Source organism: Lycium barbarum, chromosome 12, assembly GCF_019175385.1.
Source record: "Lycium barbarum isolate Lr01 chromosome 12, ASM1917538v2, whole genome shotgun sequence".
NCBI classification, from domain to species: domain Eukaryota; kingdom Viridiplantae; phylum Streptophyta; class Magnoliopsida; order Solanales; family Solanaceae; genus Lycium; species Lycium barbarum.
Genome location: NC_083348.1, coordinates 28,443,382 through 28,465,766, shown reverse-complemented (window position 1 = coordinate 28,465,766; position 22,385 = coordinate 28,443,382). Strand labels below are relative to the sequence as shown.

General features: G+C 36.9%; 1 long non-coding RNA gene across 1 annotated transcript; it reads right to left on the bottom strand.

The window, feature by feature from the left end:
• Window positions 1–12,712: 12,712 nt before the first annotated feature.
• LOC132624031 (uncharacterized) lies at window positions 12,713–14,909 on the bottom strand. Its single transcript, XR_009576513.1, has 3 exons — window positions 14,684–14,909; window positions 14,085–14,131; window positions 12,713–13,118 (listed from the first exon to the last, which is right to left on the bottom strand). It is a non-coding gene; the product is annotated as an uncharacterized LOC132624031 (long non-coding RNA).
• Between the last annotated feature and the right edge of the window lie 7,476 nt (window positions 14,910–22,385).

Below are 22,385 nucleotides of genomic sequence, written 5' to 3'. Positions count from 1 at the left end.
GAGAAGGTTCTAGAGGGTTCTTGGAGAGAGGAGAGTGGAAGATGAAATGAAATAAAATGAAGGAGGGGTCCTTATATTAATTCATGAAATCAGTCCCGATCAAGGTGTACGATGCGATCGACGGAGCGTCGATCCGGCCGTCGAAGTCGTTAAATTTCCAGTGAGCAATCTGTCGTTTCTTTTCAGTCGATGGTGAGAAGAACGGTTCGTCGAACTGATCGACGGAGCGTCGACCTGTTCGTCGAATGGTCCTCGCTCCAGCTCAATTTTACGGCACAATCGACGAAGCGTTGACTCGTTCGACGGTACAAAGAACGACCGTCGAACCCCCCTTTCGCAGAACTGCGGTGAAGTTTCATTTAACTTCTGTACTTTAACTCATTACCTTGTGTAGCTATTTAGGGATATAGACTCATATCTTTCAGGAACTTAAGAGGTTCATGGAGATGAAATAAAGTCATGCTATAGGATTCATGCCATAGAAATAAAGGGCTAGCCTCACATACCTTTGCGCTTAACTAATCTATCGTTCGCTTGGTTTCCTTTGGTGCCCACGTTTCTACCTTCAAGAGGAATCGCATTAACATTAGTTATTCAGCTACTAGAACATTTCACTATTTCTAGGGAAAATTGGGCAGCACTTCCTTTGTTTATGCCACTTTTCCCACATTCTATTTCAACTCCTAAACGTTAATAAAAACATTCACAATATAGCAGCAACAATCGTCATTTATCTACACTTACCACAATTCACCATTTCTCTTTGATTTCTCCACAATTATGATTATAACTCGTTATCGCGTTTTCCCATATATAATACTTATTCCATAGTCTAAATGTCACTTATAACATATTCACAATATCATAGGTAACAATCATCATTGATCTACATTATCCGCATTTCGCCATTTCACTCCAATTTCTCCATAATCATGGTCATAATTCATTATTGCATTTTCTCACGAATAATACTTATTCCATATTCTTGATGTCGTACAGAACATATTTACAATCACAACGTACCAGCATTCATCATCCACCCCAAACTACTACTCAACAATGACACTATTCACACATTCATGACCCAATCCAAGTGTTACAACTTTCAACCACTCAAACCATATAAAAGGGTCATAAAACTTACCTTAGATGATGGATGAACAACACTCAAGTGGAGCTTCTCTTCTATTCTTGCACCAAAACCCTAACTCACTTCTCTTGAGTTTTCTTGGCTTGGATGAACTTTCAATGGGTTTCATACACTTGATTCCATGGATTTGGTGTAGTAAATCTTGGTTTTCCTTTAGTTTCTTGTGGATGAATGATGGAGAAGGTTCTAGAGGGTTCTTGGAGAGAGGAGAGTGGAAGCTGAAATGAAATAAAATGAAGGAGGGGTCCTTATATTAATTCAGGAAATCAGTCCCGATCAAGATGTACGATGCGATCGACGGAGCGTCGATCCGGCCGTCGAAGTCGTTAAATTTCCAGTGAGCAATCTGTCGTTTCTTTTCAGTCGATGGTGAGAAGAACGGTTCGTCGAACTGATCGACGGAGCGTCGACCTGTTCGTCGAATGGTCCTCGCACCAGCTCAATTTTACGGCACAATCGACGAAGCGTTGACTCGTCCGACGGTACAAAGAACGACCGTCGAACCCCCCTTTCGCAGAACTGCGGTGAAGTTTCATTTAACTTCTGTACTTTAACTCATTACCTTGTGTAGCTATTTAGGGATATAGACTCATATCTTTCAGGAACCTAAGAGGTTCATGGAGATGAAATAAAGTCATGCTATAGGATTCATGCCATAGAAATAAAGGGCTAGCCTCACATACCTTTGCGCTTAACTAATCTATCGTTCGCTTGGTTTCCTTTGGTGCCCACGTTTCTACCTTCAAGAGGAATCGCATTAACATTAGTTATTCAGCTACTAGAACATTTCACTATTTCTAGGGAAAATTGGGCAGCACTTCCTTTGTTTATGCCACTTTTCCCACATTCTATTTCAACTCCCAAACGTTAATAACAACATTCACAATATAGCAGAAACAATCGTTATTTATCTACACTTACCACAATTCACCATTTCTCTTTGATTTCTCCACAATTATGATTATAACTCGTTATCGCATTTTCCCAAATATAATACTTATTCCATAGTCTAAATATCACTTATAACATATTCACAATATCATAAGCAACAATCGTCATTCATCTACATTATCCGCATTTCGCCATTTCACTCCAATTTCTCCATAATCATGGTCATAATTCATTATTGCATTTTCTCACGAATAATACTTATTCCATATTCTACATGTCCTACATAACATATTTACAATCACAACGTACCAGCATTCATCATCCATCCAAAACTACTACTCAACAATGACACTATTCACACATTCATGACCCAATCCAAGTGTTACAACTTTCAACCACTCAAACCATATAAAACGGTCATAAAACTTACCTTAGATGATGGATGAACAACACTCAAGTGGAGCTTCTCTTCTCTTCTTGCACCAAAACCCTAACTCACTTCTCTTGAGTTTTCTTGGCTTGGATGTACTTTCAATGGGTTTCATACACTTGATTTCATGGATTTGGTGTAGTAAATCTTGGTTTTCCTTTAGTTTCTTGTGGATGAATGATGGAGAAGGTTCTAGAGGGTTCTTGGAGAGAGGAGAGTGGAAGATGAAATGAAATAAAATGAAGGAGGGGTCCTTATATTAATTCATGAAATCAGTCCCGATCAAGATGTACGATGCGATCGACGGAGCGTCGATCCGGCCGTCGAAGTCGTTAAATTTCCAGTGAGCAATCTGTCATTTCTTTTCAGTCGATGGTGCGAAGAACGGTTCGTTGAATTGATCGACGGAGCGTCGACCTGTTCGTCGAATGGTCCTCGCTCCAGCTCAATTTTACGGCACAATCGACGAAGCGTTGACTCGTCCGACGGTACAAAGAACGACCGTCGAACCCCCCTTTCGCAGAACTGCGGTGAAGTTTTATTTAACGAGCTTTTATCTCTTGCCTTTAACTTCTTTGGAATCTTAATTAGAATTATTAAGTATCCCTTGTTACTTGTAGGGACATCATGTCCACCTTACTTACGTTAGTCCCTTCACCGCTCAGTAAACCCAAAGTTCCGAGGTGTAACATACATTATGGAACATCATGATCGTCATGTCTCACCTTGAAGGAACTAGCATTATAAGGTGAGGCTATCAACAATGAATAGCGTCAAGGAATCATGTCAAGATCATTAGCGTCATAATAGCATCATATCATTATCATGGAACATATCTCATCTCTATCTCGTAGGAAACTTTTAATACTTCTTAGCTTTCATCTTTTGGAATGTAAGAAGGTCATGGGATTTACCAGAAACAAATCACAAACATATAAGAGTCATGCCTTTGAAAGAAGAGCTAGCCTTACATACCTTTATATATTTTTAACTCTATTGCCTACTTGCTTGCCTTTCGAGCTCACGATGCTACCTTCACGAGAATTTGTACTAAAATTAGACAACCGGAAACATACTTGAGCTTAAGCTAAAACAACTAAGAGCTAATGGATATTTGGCGACATTTTCTTTGTTTCGACAACTTCTTCCATGAAATAAGACAACCCTCAAACATCAATAAAAACACTCATGATAACATAATCAATAGATTCTTTAAGTTAAGCATTGTTTACTTCTTAAATCCACCTTCAAGATCATCCATAACCATACCTATATTACAACATCATATTCGTTCTCATAAAATACTCCTTTAATATCATTCGTATCATTCACCATAAGTTTGTACTCATAACATGTCAAGAACTATTATTCAAGTTAGGTCATTAATCAAGAGTATCCTTATTTCCATATTTGTACTCCATGTTCTCCTTCCTTCCATAATCCAAGTCTTTTAACCTCTCAATATTCTTAATAACATGAATTGAACATAAAACTTACCTTTGATGATGTAGAAATGGACTTTGAATGGAATTACTTCACTTGGAGAAAACCCTACTTCAACACCAAAGAGATTCTTGGCTTCCACAAACCCTAGGGAGTATCCTTGCACTTGATCCTACAAATTCTTGGTGTTTACTCCTTGATTTCCGTTGGATATATGATGATATGATGTGAGGAATATTCTAGAGCTCTCAAGACTTAGGGAGGAAATGAAATCTGAAAATTTTGGACAAGGGTCGTCTATTTATAGCTGAACCCAGAAATTTCCAGAGAGGAGGTTCGACGGTCGGGTCGACGATCATGTCGACGTGTCGACGGTCCATCGACTTGCTCCGTCAACCTGCTTCCGCAGATTAGAAGCTGTAGAGTCATATTGACGGCGGAGATCGACGGCCCGTCGACGTATCTATGGTCCGTCGACGTATCTCGTTGATCTGCTTCTACAGATCAGGATTTTCAGAACATAGTGACGGTGCATATTGACGGCCCGTCGACATGATCGACGGTTCGTCGATAATGTCTGATGTCTGCAGACTTCCCTGAATCTGCTCAGCCCGCGTCGGTTCAATCCATTCAACTTCTAATCCTGTAATACACTGGGAATACCTGTTAGTACCTCCATACACATCTCAATACTCGGGTACAATTCTCCATTTCAAGGCATACTCAACTTGGGAGCCGTAAGTTTTTCCTACAATGAAAACGAGAGGTGTAACAAAACTTTTGAGGAATCGTGTTAACAAAAGGTATAAACCATCTCTTTCTTTGAATCAAAACCCCTTATTAGTATAGAGCTTGGATGAATTTGGGTTTCCCATTTGTTTTGTGCCTGTAGAAGAAATCTTTGATTGTATATAGAAAAAAAATATATCTCATCTAATACTAAAGCTCCAATGGAATGAGCCTAAGTTAATACCACCATTGAATATTTTGCAGTAGTTGAGTTACATTATCTCTTATATACTCCTTAGAAAATTGTTGTTCCTGATTGTTTTGATTCTCAGATTTGGTATTTTCTGTTTTTCCACATTGATGATTTTCCTTCCTGTACAAGGCAGTTCAGAAAAATTGTTAAACCTTGCTGTACCTGCAAAATCAAAAGCTAAGTTAGATAAAAAATCCGCCAATTTGTTTCCTTCTCTGTACACATGTTGTATCATCACATTATTTTTCCCCTTCAATGCCCTTATTTTGTCAATTAAAGTGGCAATACACCATGGTGCTTCCAATTCTCCATTCACTAAATTTCTCATCAGCATAGAATCAGTCTCCATAACAACTGGTAGAAACTTCTTTGCTACACAAAAACCCAGTCCTTCCATTACGCCCTTTCCTCAGCAACTACATTTGTAGTTTCCTCTATCTCTTTACATTGAGCAAAAACCAAATCCCCTTTCCAATCCGTAACACAAAAGCCATATGAACTGGGACCAGGGTTCCTTCTTGAGGCCCCATCAGTATTGCATTTGTAACATCTCTCCATAGGAAACTTCCAGTAAACAATTCTAGTAGAAAGCATAGAATTGTATTCTCCTAGAAAATTAACCATATCTGGCCTTAAGAAAGGAATGTTCCTTAGCCATGGATATCTTACTTTTGCTAGATAAAACAGGTTATTATTGATTTCATGCACCACTCTCTTAAAACTTACATTACCTCCATGTTGAATTGTATTTCTTCTTTTCCATAATTCCCAAGTTATCATAGTGGGAACTGCCTAAATAATTGGTTTAAGTTTTCCTCCACAGTTTGCTTCCCACCATGATCAGATAACCTGATGAATTTGGATAAGATTAATTTCCAATCCTGCAGCCTGCATGAACACTTTCCACACTTCTTTTGCAAACTTGCCTATAACAAAAAGATGTTGTACTGTTTCCTCTTCTTGTGGATTTGGACAAAAATAACATCTGAAAACCACAGCTATTCTCATTCTTTTCAATTGATCATCAGTTGGAAGTTTAAATTTCCATAATCTCCAAAAAAAAAAAAGACAACTTGAATGGTATCCCAGTAATCCACCGTTATTTGTAGTCCTGTTGCACAACTTCTCTATGCCTTGGAATCTCTCAAGCACTATTCACAGTGAATTTACCTGTGCTAGTTGGCATCCTCTAAGGTTTGTCCCAGTATCCCTATAACTGTTCAATGTGGATATCAGATTTAATGTATTCCACAATGTCTTTTGGGAAATTTTGTTGCAAGAGATCTTCCTTCATTTACTAATTCTTCTACATTCTCCAAATCCTCGTTAATTGGATATTCATTTGGAACTACATACTATAGAGCTCCCAATTTTGTCCAATTTTCATACCAAACATTTGAAGATCCTTCTTTTATTTCCCACCAAATGTCATGTTCCACAGCCTCCCTTGCTTTTAACATTTTCTTCCATACCTGTGATCCCCTTCCACTGTACCATAGTAGGAATTACTTTTTTTTTTACAGTATTTATTCCACATACAATTAGATCACAGAGTGCTGGTAGTTCTAAATCTCCACCATAATTTAGCAAAAAAGAGCACTTGAAACATCAAAAATAGATTTAAATCCATTTTCTTCTTCTTGAGTTGGCAAACATATATTATGCCAAGCAGACCGATGTTTAATCTTTCCCTCCTCCTTGTTACTCCAAATATATTTTGCAAAATTTTTATGGATTTCATTCAATACACACTTTGGAGGTGCTACAACTGATAATAAGTGTATTGGCATGCTTTGCAAAACACTTTTGATCAAAATACCCTTTCCCCCAAAATATAACAGTTTTCCTTTCCATGAGAGAATTTTGCTTTTCACCTTCTTTACAAGTTCAGAATAGAAAACCTTCTGTTTCCTTGCATGAGTAATGGGGCAACCAAGATAAGTAAATGGAAATTGACCTTTAGAGAAACCAATAGTTGTTCCTACTGTCTGAATTAGCTCATTGCTCACCTTAGCATACATATAGTAGGAACTTTTAGCTTTGTTAATGAGCTGTCCTGATGATTGCTCATACTTCCCAAAACCTCCATGATGCTTTTTAGGGTTTCAGTATTTGCAGATTCAAAAATGATTGTGTCATCAGCATAAGCTAGATGATTAAGTGGATTGGTCCATTTAGGCATCCCATACCCTATATATCTCCTATCTTCAAACAAAGAGTTTAGAGCCATTGAGATTACTTCAGCAGATAATACAAAAGGGGATAGAGATAGAGGATCCCGTTGTTTCACCCCTCTAGTTGATTGGAAAAATCCTGTAGCCTGTCCATTTAATAACACAGAGTACCAGTTATTTGCAATCAATCTCCAGATTAGGTTGATATAATGTTCAGCAAAGCCTATCTTTCTCAATACATGCATAAGATATTTCCAACACACTCTATCATATGCTTTAGCCATGCCCAGTTTCATAACCACATTAGTAGGTTTCCCTCTCAACCTTGTATCTGACACTATCTCCTGTGTGAGAAGAATGTTTTCAACTATGCTTCTCCCTTTTACAAACCCTGACTGATTTGTTGAGATCAAAGTAGGCAGAACTCCTTCCAATCTATCATAAACCACCCTTGAAATCACCTTGTTTATAAAGTTAGACAGACTAATAGGTCGTAAATTTGAAAAACTTTGGACAGATTGTTTCTTAGGAGTTAGAACAAGATTTGTATGAGTGATGGATTTTGGTAGGATTGCTCCATCAAAGAATGCTAATACAATTGCATGAACATCATCTCCAACTACATCCCAACATGTTTGATAGAAAACTCCTGTAAATCCATCTGGACCACTGGTGTTGTCTCCATTAAGTTCAAAAACTACCTGCTTGACTTCTTCCTTGTCTGGATATTTACATAGGGCCATATTTTGCTCATGTGAGATCATAGTAGGGACATGATGCAGTAGAATAGAAACATCTGGGTCTCCTTCTTGGGAAAACTGTTTTGAAAGAAATTAATTGCTTCTTTAGAAATCAGTTCCTTGGACTCCAACCAAATGCCATTACTTTCTTGAATTCTATTCAACTGTAATCTTCTCCTCTTCCCAGTTACATGATTATGGAAAAAACTTGTATTTCTCTCCCCTTCCATGTACCATGAGAAACCTGCCTTCTGCTTCCAGTACTGTTCTTCCAAACTTAAATATTTGTTCAATTCTGCCTGTGCCTTTTGAAGAACAATTCTATTAGTAATGCTAGGTTCCTCCTCAAATAGTAGTTCCTTCATTTCCACTACCTCCTCCCTTATATCCAGTTGTTTGAATATATCACCATAGGTCTCTCTACTCCATTTGGATAAGGCCCTCTTAAGATTCTTAATTTTCTGCTTAAAACCAGATAAGGGGATCCTACAAAATCAGGCTTCCAATTCTGGTTGACAACTTCTTTAAACTCTGCATGTTGTGCCCAAAAGTTTAGGAATCTAAAAGGTTTGATGAAGGTAGTCACCTCGTCTCCAAAAGATAAGATCATAGGGGCATGATCTGGTCCGGTTTTTATAAGATGTTCTACCTCTGTTTGTGGAAAACTTTCTTGAAAAGAAGGGTTAGCTAAAATCCTGTCTAATCTTTTAAAAATACAATCATCAGCTGCTCTTCCATTCCACCATGTGAATGGAATTCCTTTAAAACCCAGGTCAAAAAGTTCACATGAGTTGATACAAAAAGCAAAATCTTCACATTCATTTAAGGTAACTGGAAGACCCCCCAATTTTTCCTCCTCTGATAGAATTACATTAAAATCTCCTCCCACCATCCATGGCAATTCCATAGTTCCTGCTAATTGGTACAGATCCTCCTATAAACCTTGTCTTTCACCTTCATCACATTTAGCATAAACAAAAGTTGTAACAATATCTTTGCCAACCTTCTGATGATTTAGTTTCAAAGTAACTTGCTGATCAGTGTTCATTAAAATTTCCCACTGAACTACTTCATCAACAAAAATCCAGATCTTCCCATTTTGATTTGCAATAGCTGAACCCATCCCCAGTTTCCTCTTATACTTCTCGAGATGTCTACAATTCTGAAATGGTTCCATCAGAGCAACAACATAGCACTTGTACTGCCTTTGTAACATGATGAGCCTTTGAAAATCTTGTTGTGTATTCACTGACCTAATATTCCAAATTAAAGTTTTTAACATCATTTGGATTTAGTAGCAGCAGTTCTCTTTGGGTTAAACCTCTTGGTTTGTATGTTCTCTTGATTCTTTGGCGTTTTTACACTTTTAGCCAAAGCTTTTGGAGATATATCAGCTTCCCTGGCAACCTTTTTATGTTTCCGTGCATCTATATCAGTCCCTTTTTCCTCTTCAAAATTATGCTGCTCTCCCAGCGCCTCTTTTATTTCAGCTTCTGTGACCTTATGTGCAACAATGTCTTGAAGTCTTGCATTTGTATTTGATAGTGATTCATGTTCTAATAATTTCTTTATGTGCTCCTCAGTGTTTTCTTCAATAACTGTATTTAACTCTACTGCTATACCTGTATTCCTTTTCTGCCCTTTCCCTGTATATGACATATCTATAGCATCTTGCACTTTTTTCTGCTCCATATCTCCAGCATCATATGTTCCTTGTCCTTGGTCATCTTCTACGGTATCTGGTGGTTTCTCCTTTTTCTGATCAGTTGGTTTATCTTCCATGTTAATTTCTCCCACATAGTTGATCTCCTGAATGTGAACATTATGATTAATAAACTCTTCATTATTCACTGAATCCCTAACATGAGAAGAACATGGTGATATTAAATTCTCTTGTTGTGTATTCTGTTGCAACCCTGCTTTCATATCTTTCTGCACTTCCCCATGCTCTTTACTCCTCTCTACTTATGTATCTGCACTCCCATCTATAGCACTCTGCCCATTTGGGATCTCCTCTGACTCAGAACATTCTTTTTCATCTACTTTATCTCCCCATTTAGTAGATTTCCCTATTTCTATTTCGGTGTGCACTTGAGAAAACTTTGGTTCAGTAGCATTCTCTTTTTGTTGAATCACTTTGCCAAAAGAATTTTCCACCCAAAGTTTTGAGCTAACATGTTTTTCTTTTTCATCATCAACCTTATGTACTTCTACTGTCTCCTTCTGTGATTTAACTTTGGCATTTTTCTCCTTGTCTACATTGTTGTTTCTAATATCTACCACAGAATCATGTGTATGATGTTTCTCCTCATTACTAATCTCTTTCTCATTACTAAGCTCACTATCTTTTGACAAGGCATCATACTTATTTTGAATATAGAGCTGGGGAACTGGAGCAGTCAGCTTCTGAGCATTTGATTCAATCTTCTTCTCTTTGTCTTCAGGACTTGTAATCTGTTTAGTTCCGGCGTTCCATTATGTAAGTCCCCTACCATCTTTCCACTGGACAACATTTTAGGAGGGTAATTATTTCCCTTTTTTTGCTTGTTCTCCTCCTTTGTTGCAACTTCCCTATTCTTTGAATCCTCTCTGTTTACCCTTTGTCCTTTTTCATTACCCTTGCCCAAAGTATTGTTGTTTCGACTTGTAATCTGTTTAGTTATGGAATTCCATCATGTAAGTTCCCCTACAATCTTTCCACTGGACAACATTTTAGGAGGGTAATTATTTCCCCTTTTTTGCTTGTTCTCCTCCTTTGTTGTAACTTCCCTATTCTTTGATTCCTCTCTATTTACCCTTTGTCCTTTTTCATTACCCTTGCCCAAAATATTGTTGTTTCCCTCCTTACTGGCCTTAATTCCGGATTTAAAACTCTATATTCCACTTCATCGTGCCCCTGTAATTTACATTCAAAGCAGTACTTTGGTAGGTAATCATAACAGATCTGGACTGTTTATACCCTTACTGTCCCAGTTTTCTCATCTTCTATGTCCATATGAACTACTTTTGGCAATTCTGCAGCTAGATCTACCAATACTTTCACCCTTGCACAACTGGGACGCGTTTTGTTTATTGTAGCAAGATCCAAATGTAATGGATTACCTACTGCAGATGCAAGAGAAAACAAAGATTCTTTAAATAATATGTGGGTAAAAGATTAGGGAAAGATATCCACGCCATGGCTTTAGTAGTTTCTTCATCAACTTTGAACTTTACATCATATATTAGTGGCCTTATTTGATAATGACCACCATCTTTAGAATGGAGGAAATATGAAACTTTGGAAGTAAGGTTTATGTAATCTTCCCTTAGATTCAATGTAATCAAAACATGTCTATTTCTAAAAAAGCCAATTTTACATTCCCCTTTCATGCCACATTGTGATGGTATGATAAGTCTAAGTTCTTCCAGTTCAGGCTACCCATATGAGAACTTACCAACGACTGCGTATTGTAGGTTTTCAATCACATTTATACATGCCACTTCATTCTCCTTCCACTTGATTCTGTGTTCCCCATTAACAATAATAACGAGTTTCATCTCAATTGGTTCAACTCCTTGCGTACTTTCATTATTCCCTGCTAGTTTCAATTTGTTAGCATAATCAACAGGGGTCAGTGTAGGATAATTGGTATTGGTGATGGGATTTTGGTTATTCAACATTGGGAATTCCGTGATAGAGTCAACTTTCAAAGGCAAACCAGTCCTCAGAGGAGCTTGGCTGCCGGCTGAGGTGGCTATAAATGGTGTTTTTTCTAGGTTCTAGGTTTTTAACTTTGAAGCTTTAAAAATGTTTTTTTTATTCCTATCTCTAGTCCTTAAAAAGGATAAGTCGCTGCAAATATTTTCGGTTCAAGAGAGTTGAATCCCACAGAGAAATATTTCCAGTTACAACCCTTCACTATCACCATTAAAACTAATTCATCCAACTTTTTCGAATTATAACATTGTGATTCTTGTCGTGAACTAATATAACAACAACAACAACAATAACAATATACCCAGTGAAATTCCACAGCATGTGATCTGGGGAGGATAAAGTGTACGCAAACCTTACCCCTACCTGGGGAGGTAGGGAGCTTGTTTCTGAAAGACCCTCGGATCTTGTCGCAAACTAATGAACTAACAAATAACGCAAAATAGTAAATTCATCAAATAAAGAAAATGAACTACTTTCGAGAATAAAAATTCTAGGATAGTGACTTTCCCAATTATCTAAATGAATACTCAACATGTTTACTATAATTCCTCCAAACCATTTCCTGTTGATCTAGAGTCTTTAGTTGCCGCAGTTATCTCTCAATCAAATGTAGTAAATTTCCAGAGTTATGCTCTCAAAATATCTCTAGCTAGCAATTCAAACTACTCATAAGATCGCATTAAAGCTTCGTTATTTTTAAATCTAAGCAATTAATCTCTTAACTTCTTACAAGTGACTTTTTCTAACAACAACCTAAACCTCTAATCTTTCTCAAGTAATACAAGTTTCTCATTTAATACAAGATATAATCACACTGTAAATAGAGAGGCCTTCAATTAGCAACAAACAAAACATAGTGTCAGACCAATTTACCCCCTAGTCGTGATGACACCCGACTAACTCTAAGTCAGGAAAACCAAGCATAAAACCACTTAAACCAACTATCAAAATACTCGGAAGCATAATTCATGTCTCAACAGGATAAAAATATCACAAAAAGGTAGAAAATTTGATATAAGGCGGAAGGTATAAAATCCCAAAACCAACCATAATATTGGATTTGAACCTATATCAAAGGTTTATGTCACGACCCAACCCCGTGGGCCATGACTAGTTCCTGACTTGGACACCCGTATACGTACCTCTTAGATATAGTCAAACTGAAACTACAAACAATATGGAAACTTACAAAAGAACTTCGAAGGTTTATAACGTCATCACATATGTATATCCAGATAAACCGTCTCCTGAGGAGTCACAACTAATCAAATCATAAAATGATACGCAAGCCGACAAGGCTGCCACTACATACGAACATCATATCATATGCAAGCCGACAAGGCTGCCATTACAGACAAACAGATCCGTAGCACATCGTATAGACACAACTGGACAGAACTTATACACAACCCACACATATGTCTACAAACCTCTAAGAGTATCGATAGCGAAATATGACGGGACAGGGCCCCGCCGTACCCCTGGATAAACATATACATATACATCATAAGATTCGAACCAAAAGTCTAGACTCTGGAACAACGGAGCTCTCCAAGACAGCTGAGTAGAAGTCCTATGCTGAAGGGTCACCAAACCGACTATTTGTACCTGCGGGCATGAAATGCAGCCCCCCGAAGAAAGGGGGTCAGTACGGAATATGTACTGACTATATAAAGCATGAAATACAATAAGGAAGATCATAACTGAAGTAGAGATTCCAAGAGACAAGTATGATAACCAAGAGATCACTGTACCTGTGCCTTTCGAAACAAAATCATGCATATCATTATCATATACCGTACCCGGCCCATTATGGGACTCGGTGAATAAAATCATATTATCATATCATCATATCATCATATACATATACTGTACCCGGCCCTCTATCAAGGGACTCGGTGAATAAAGTCGTGTACACGTATACCATACCCGGCCTATCATGGGACTCGGTGCCATAATCATATCATCGTATCATCACATCATCATATCATCATATAACGTACCCGGCCCTCTAGTGAGGGACTCGGTGAATAATGTAGTGAAACTGTGCACAATAACATACCCGGCCCGGGACTCGGTGAAAGACGTAATGACAGCATGCACGAGCAGAGTAGTGAGTGACCATATACAAACCAAGTCATCGTCTGAGGCTCAATAGAATAAGTAAAATAAACTAACACTTGAGTGTCAAAGGAGTCTGTCATGTCAAGTATCACTCAAATATCATTATGGATTATGTCAAATGGAGCTTTGGGAATCATAGACACATATCAAGCTAACATGAAATAGCTTATGGAATTCAAGGACTCAATAGGATATTCAAAACGAATCATCTTTTGAAAATCAAGACAATAGCCATATCCAGTACCTTTCGAATATCAATACGGATTATATCAAAATAGAACTTCTGGATCATATACACGTATCAAGACATAATGAAATAGCTTCTGGAAGTCAAGAACATTAGCCATTCTAGTGGCTCTAAGAATAAGAACTTCTTTGGAATCATATACACGTCGTTTGTTTGTTTCATAAAGATCATGCCAAAAAGAAAGAAGGGTTAACTTTACATACCTGTTAAAGGTTAATCGTAATCTCGTTCGCTTCGTCGCCCCTTTAGCCTATTTAATATAAAAGTAATACTATTGTTAATAAATCACGACTTCCCAAACTTATAAATCTACAGCCAATTACTTATGGGAATCACTTCTTAGTTCATACTTCTTAATGTATTTTGACTAGTTAAGGACTTAACGGGAATCAGGCAGCATTTCCTCTATATAACTCGCCTAACCCGAACTTACAATTAATCTCCGATTATCACAACAATACCAACAATAACGACAACAATCCAATAATCTCTCTTAATCCCTTTTCAACTAATTCAAGAACACAAAATCTCTTTCCTTGAGTTTTAGTCCAAATTTATATCGATAAAATTTCCATCAATTCTCTTTATAAACCCATAGACACATATAGTAACATCAAGAACGTATTATTCATGCTATTTACCATAATTTCCACCCATACCAACATCTACATAATCCACAAAACAGCCCATAAGTCAACGACAACATCAAATACGATCTACGGTATAATTTCGTATTTCTCATCCCACAATTTAGCTATGACTTCAATGAATTTAAGTATACTTAGAAGAAGATAATTCTTACCTTGCATGCCAAGAAATGATCTTCTTCCACCTTACTTCCCTTCAAAGAAAGCCCGAATTCAACACACCATGAAATGGAATAACGAGATCGAAGCGGTGAGTGAAACCCGAAATAAAATTGAACAATATAATTGTGTACGTTCATGGAATAATGTTGATGTGTGTATATTTACACACATATACGCTGTTGTGTATGTATAACATGTCATACAATATATATATATTTTTTTTTTACTTCGGATCCATGTAATGGCAAATGCCAACTTAAGTATCAACCATTTCATTTTGCTTATAACGTGTCAATTTGCACTTAAATTGCATTTGACTCACTACCATGTTTAATCTACATACTAACACGTGGAGAAGGGTGCTGCCACCTATTCACATTAGATTATTTTATTTCTTGTCTCCATTTACAATTCCGCATTTAGCCAATTACGCACATAAATAATTTCTTGGATTGTATTTCGCTCAAATAAAAGTTGAACTCGACAAAACTTATTTCCTTCGATTGGTTTAACTTCAAATCCTTACGATACGTGTGTACCATCACTTTAACCACCTATAGGCTTGGGGGGATAACCTCGTGTCCGTTACTAATATCATTTAACTCGCACCCTTTCCAACGCATGAAAACACGGGATGTAACAGTTTAGAAGATCTCTTTCCTATCCATTAGACAGTGGACGCTTTTCATTCAGATTTTTTCGTGTTTTCACTTTTTGTTTGGAAAATAAACGTAAAGAATCGGATGTGAAAGAATTTTTGAAGTTATATATTCAATGATGTACTAATACTAATAAATTTAATTTAATTTGATGAATAGATTAAAATATTTAGAATAAGACAGCTTCCAAGACCAAGTATCACATTGTCATGAGCAAACTTGAATGAACATACAACTGATACAAGTCTAACCAATGAAATGATATAGCATAAGTAAAGAAAGAATCTGTGGCGACTGCGAAGGAAAGCAGGTGGCTCACCACAAAACTGAATCTGCTGTGTTAGAACTCACTCACGCACTGTGCTGAAACTGGAATCCAAACCTTCACAAAAGTACAACAAGTGTAATATAAGATCGAAAGTCAACATATACCTAGTAAGTCTCATTGAACGCTCTCAACAACGTAGCGACGAAATTTACTTAAAAGTCGAGTCTTACCATAACATATGTAGTTCATATAGAGTGCGGAGGAAAGAAAGCAATAGAAATTAATAGAAGCAAGACTGTAGCAGATAGTCAGCAATTAAGCAACTATCAGATTTGAAGTCGATCAAATAAACAGATTCATATAAAGATAATGAGATAAAGTAAATAAATAATCAATAAAGGCAATAAAATTCACATCTTTATCACATGATTCCACTTTCCAATTCATTTCTCAACTTTTCTTTCACAACCAATGTGCACACTATATAGGAGTATCGAGTCAGTAATTCATGATGGGCGGATCCAAATCTACATGTCCACATAATCATTTATATTATCTCACTAGCTCTTATGGCCCTCACATGTTACTTTCTCAATCTGGCTCAATGGCCCCTCATCCCTGCATCAATCTGGACTCATATGATCATATATCATCTCATTAGCTCAAACTCCCACGGTCCCCACAACAATTCAACATCGGATTCACACATCCCCAATACTCATATCTCAGCTCCATAACAATAACATATCACAGATAAGGAGCAACGCAGTATAAGGCACATAAATGCTCAAAAATAGTATATCAACAGATACATAGCTATAACATGATTTCCTAGCATCTAAAAAATCTGAATTCATAACTAGGCATAAATATCATGCTCAATTCATCAAAATATGAATATACAATACATAAAATCTAGCATTTCAAGTATGTTTCTTTACTACCCAATAGTCGTATCTAAACTCGTCATAATATGTATACGCTATCCCTCATATTATCAAGTATCAATTAATATATGTTGGAAAAATTTCCACCATCAGGACCGTAGCAGTAACTTATCTCGTAGACGATATCTTTTCATATATGTGGTATAAGATACCGCTAGCAGTTAATGAGAATTGTATTAAAGAAAAATATTAAGTCTTATTAGTACAATTTTATTGTTGGATCCAAACTCAAATCTTATGAGAAGGGGAAGAAGCGACTGAAGGAAGAAGCAAAGAGTTGACCAAGTGGAGGGAGCAAGGAAAAGACATATGATACTGTTAGAGTTCACTTTTACGCGGGTGCATAAAAGCTACTAAGAGGATGTTGGTGATCTAAATGGATTTCGTATTTTTACCACCTAATTTTATAATGAAAATTAGGAAACCGGGTAAAAAGTGTTTATCAAACAAGAGAAAAATTCTTTTTAGATTAGAGCTCGAGGTGAGGGTTCTGGTGATCCCCTAGGGAAGGTTTTAATCACCCTAGTATTAAGAATACATAGAATACGGTTGACCTACGAGCTTTAATGTGTGATTATTGTAATTATTTGCTTAAAAATGTTCCTTTATCGCAAAATGTCATGCTATCATAAATTCAAATTTCCGGCAAAATGTCCCTTTAAATCGGGGTTTTGGTTTCAAAAAAATTCATATAAGTGTTCAACTCACTTCATTTCCGGATCAAGACACACTCGGGATTTCTCCTGAGTAGAGTTTATACTATTTTAGTCCTAATGATATGAGTTTAGTCCTTATAGGTTTTTATATAAGAAAGTAAATGGAGTATATCTCCTTTTTATAATATTTTTATATAAGAAAGTTTATTAAGTTCATTTTATTTCATTGAAAGCTCAATTGGGTCAAACCATATCTATACCAAAGCCATCTTATCTTAAAATTGGTCCAAGTGTAATTCCTCTTGTTTTTGTCCCTTAAGTTCGGGCTTTTGGCCCCAAAATGCCTTTGTTTTTCTGAAAATTATTTTGAGTCCACAAGTCCTATAAATGGTCCATTTTAGTTCTGAAAATTGAATCTTTAATTTTCCAAGTTTTTTCTCAAAGTTTGGCCCAAGTTCAGAAATTATTCTTTTCCAGTCCACAGTCTTTAAACTTATCTTGATTCGATACAGTTCATCATTTAAGATCCAAGTCAAAAGGTTTTGTTCCCTTTAAAAATTTAAACGGTCTATTATGGGCATAAGGCCCAAAACACTAACTTATCTGTACTCACTTTTGTATCTAGATCTGCAAAGGGCGAAGGCCCAAAATTTTGTAATCTCAGTTCTATTCTCAAACGGATCGTTTATACTTAACCAAATTTCCAAATCAGTTTTAAACTTAAGAAACAAATTAAGTACTGATTTCATGCACATGTTAGATTTGTTGAGTTTGAAAATCATTTGAGCGACTTCCTAATAATACCATTGTTTTTTCCTAAGTTCTAAGCATTCATAAGGGTTTCAATATTTTCAAGTGTATTTTTACAAATATGTACAAATATACAAGTATACATAATACATAAATAATGGAGAGAAGGTTAGGCTGGTGGCCCTACCTAAGCCCATCAGTTGCCATTTTCACTCATGGTTGGGCCTTCAATATATATTAGCTTCCCTTATTCATGTTCCGGACTAGATCAAAGAAAGGGTTGGGCCTCAGGCCCTACAGGTTTTGTGCAATAGAAGTCGGCCCAAATGGTATTATCCCATGCAACACAAAGGGAAACAAAGAATGGGATGGTTAGAGAGTATCTAGAACCTAGCAACTAACATAATATAAACAAAACATATACTTATACCAAACTGTATACATTCACACATTATACCAAACTGTATACATTCGCACATATTAATATACTCAACAGTAGATGCATAAAAAAGAAAAGACAAAGCTCGAATTATAAATGCCAAGGAGGAATAAGCAGGCCCAATTCAACTATCCAAGTAACCAGACAAGAAAAAACATGCAAGCCCATCATGCGTAAATGGCAATATTAAAGAGAAGAGGGGCCCAGTAGGAAAGTGGGCAAGACAAGCCCAAATTGTCATTACATAAAAGCCTAAATGAAAGCTTCTATGTCAAAGATATATGATATACCAAATATACACTTGATATATAGATTCCCATATACACGAGAGGCAATATATAGAACTGTATACCTCTGTATACCTTGAGGTACACCCATGTATACAACAACTTAATCAACTAGGATGAAAACCCCATACTTCAAACTTAAGACCCTAAGCTACTTGTTTCTTAAACTATGACATTCAACTGCTATACTTAGACTACTTCTTTACAAGCAAGCTTTCAACATAAAACTTAATCAGAGCAGAGGTAATTATGTACCACTTAAGGGGTTGGATATGTAAGATTCATATGATATTCAGGGATTTAGAAATGATGAAATAAACCAACAACATTCTTATTCAGCCTGATTCCAACACTTCATACCAAACAGGACATGGTTTTCAAATAGTACATGCAACTCAAGGTGAAATTACGTGATTTTTCAAACTGCAAATAGAGGCAAATACACAGACATGATCTTCAGATATGCATATGATTTATGATTATCTTTAACATGTAATCCCATACATAATTTCACTTATTTTAGATTTTAAAGGTCTGGAGATTCATTTTAGATTTTAAAGGTCTAGAGGGTCCCATGGTGTATGAATTCAACTTGGGGGAACCCCAGTAGGATAAAATTAAGAGTACTAAGCTGAGTTTGACAAGAAACTCTAAGCCTTTCCACCCTTCTTCCTGGCCCTGGGTACGCCCATGGTTCAATATAACCAAGTGACAGCTTCCTATTCTAGACATTTTAATGTCTCAGTACTTAAACCAAATAGATATTCACACAAAGGGTTTGTACTTAACCAAGTTAAACATCAATTATGCTCAGAAGAAAGAGGACAACCACTAGAGCAACTAACAAGTTAAACCGGGAAGTGACATTATGATAGTTACTTAAGAATGAGGTCATGAGTTTAGTATAATCCTTTGAATGCATACAAACAGGGAAGCTAAACAGACAGGGCTAAACCATGCATTGATAATTTTAGAGAGAGATGATATCTTTGTAATTTCATGTAATGTGTTTAATACAATCATACAAGTGTTTTTTCAGAAGGGAGAAGGCATGTACAGGTTCAAGGCACAAGATCCCCATTCATAGACAAACAACACTATGATATAATAAAGATAAGGGTTTTATGGGAAAATCGGAAGGGTTTATAGTGTGCTGAGAATTAGTGTAACATTCCATAAATTCGGGTTAGGTGTGAATGTGTAAAACTAGTAATAAGATGATATTTTAGCTATATGAATCCATTCGGGATGAATTTGGGTGATAAGCAGTCGTTTTGAAGTCAAACCAAATAGTGAAGTTCGTAAGAGTTCTCAAACCCGTCTAAATTGCGGTAGGTCTCACTGCTAAGCCAGTTTCATGAACATTCGTTGGGAATTTGGGAAAACTTCCTTCAAGAAAGTTGTAGGTCTTTAAAATACCACTCCAACGGTAGGTCGCCCAGCTCCAACAAATCTTTGTGCTAGGAGTTTTTACCATTTTACTGGATATCATAAGTGTAGTATAAAAATTAGGCGTGTGCGGTGCCCTGGGCATTTCCTTGGGTGGCCCTGTCATGACCAAATTTCACTAAGTCATGCAGGCACCTACCTTTCCCATCTAGGTAGGTGAACCCTTAACTCAGCATTCACAATTTATAAAAATTAGCGGAAGAAAGAAAAATAACGTAAGTCTCACAAATATAATATAAATAAGTGCGGAAGTAAATGAAATCCACCCCAGTATCTGGTCTGGTCGTACAAGAGCATCTAAATCCAGATACTACAAGTCTGAATACTATACATAAGTGGTCCCAAAATCATGTCTCAGAATGGAAAGCAAGACATAAATAATAGGAAGAGTCTTCGGGCAGGGAGGGCTCACCCTAAAGAGACTCGAATCAGCAATCCTCGAATATCAGCCACGAGGGGTAGAATTGGATCCAACCTGGTACTCTGCATTCATAAAAGAATGTAGCAAGTGCAGGTCAGTACAAACAACAAGTACTGGTAGGTATCATAGGCCGACTAAGACTAGCTACGTATATAAAGAAAATAAAGCAAGATAAACATGTAAAACAAGGTACAAGTCAACAAAAATCCATATCCACAGTATAAGTCATCACCTAGGTTATAGCATCTAAACCCAACTGTGCCAAGTCTCAGTATAACCAATCCGAATCGGTACATCACAATCATATCAACAAGTCATCACCTATGTTATAGCATCTAAACATAACTATGCCAAGTCTCAGTATAACCATTCCGAACCAGCATATCACAACATGTCACAGATAACCAAAAAGAACAATGCAATGGATATGCACCAGTACAAATGTACTCCGACAATGGAACATCATATCTCTGCAGCACAATCCATGAGGGACTCGCGATGTCCATGTACCACTCGCTCTGAAACTGATCTCGGATCACGAGCACTCTCGCGATCCTGGCAAAAGACCTCGGGCAACGTATCACTCATTCCGCTCAGGTAAATGAACTTGGATCACAGACTCTCATCTTTCTTTTACGCTCTCTGGGAAAAACCTCGGAGGCTACACTCTCTCACTTATCATCATCAGTACCATAACTATGCAATATCAATGTTTCATGAAAATGAGTATGAATTCGATGCAATATAATATCAACAACCAATTCGATCCCAAACAGTACCACACATGGCACATAAGTAATATCAATAATAAGGCTAGACAATAAGCCACAATGAAATCACAATTTTCATCTGAATATCAATCAAGTAAAGTACCACAATATCATAGTAATGATATATCACTTGTCACAATTACCCAATGTCTCGACGTGGCAATGAGCCAATAAGTAAATAGATCAAGATAAGTCAACAACACAACGGGGTAGCTAGCCCCCAAATCATACAACAAGGCCCAACCTAAGACAATATCCAACCCAACTACATACCTGAAGGTTTTCATGCATTCTCCGACAATATCATCTAAACAAAAGCTTCGCTAATCGAAGTCTCACTATAAGGTAAATCGTAACCTACCTGGAAAGCCGAGCAGCAAAGTTTCCAATAGTCAAACCTTAGTCTTTCCCTTCCTTTGAGCCTCGTGATAATGGAAGTCTAATCACATCTGAATTATGAAAATAGAATCAGAAGAAACATCTTTCAAACCTTACTTGTATTCAAGACCCAAATCCTAACCTATGGAATGGGGTTTATGAACTAGAAAGATGGAATAAGGAATCTATAGGTCTCAACATAAAATCAATGTTCTAGGTGGTCAAATCCCATCAATTATAAGCTAGAAGAACTAACAAATCACTTAAATTTGGATTCTAGGCAAAACCCCCAAATTTGGGTATGAACCCTAACTTCCGATTTCATAAATTAGCCACTAATTAGGAAGGAATCATGCAATAATAGATTCTAATCATCAATTCCATACTTAATGAAGCTAACCCAATCAATAAATCAAGATTTAATAGCCTAGCATGAAGAACCCACGAAACCCTCTTTCAATCCATCATCTCTTAAGAAAATTAGCATGTTTAATGGATTCCTAAGGTGATTAGTGAAACATGGAATGGAAAGGAAAGTGATAGGACTTACCAAAAAAATTTCCCCCCAAGCAATGCTCCCAGTAGCTCTATTTTTGGAGTGGTATTGAATGAAAGACTTAGGGCTTTTAACACCTATTTAATGAACTCCACTACCCGTCACCCACTTCCGC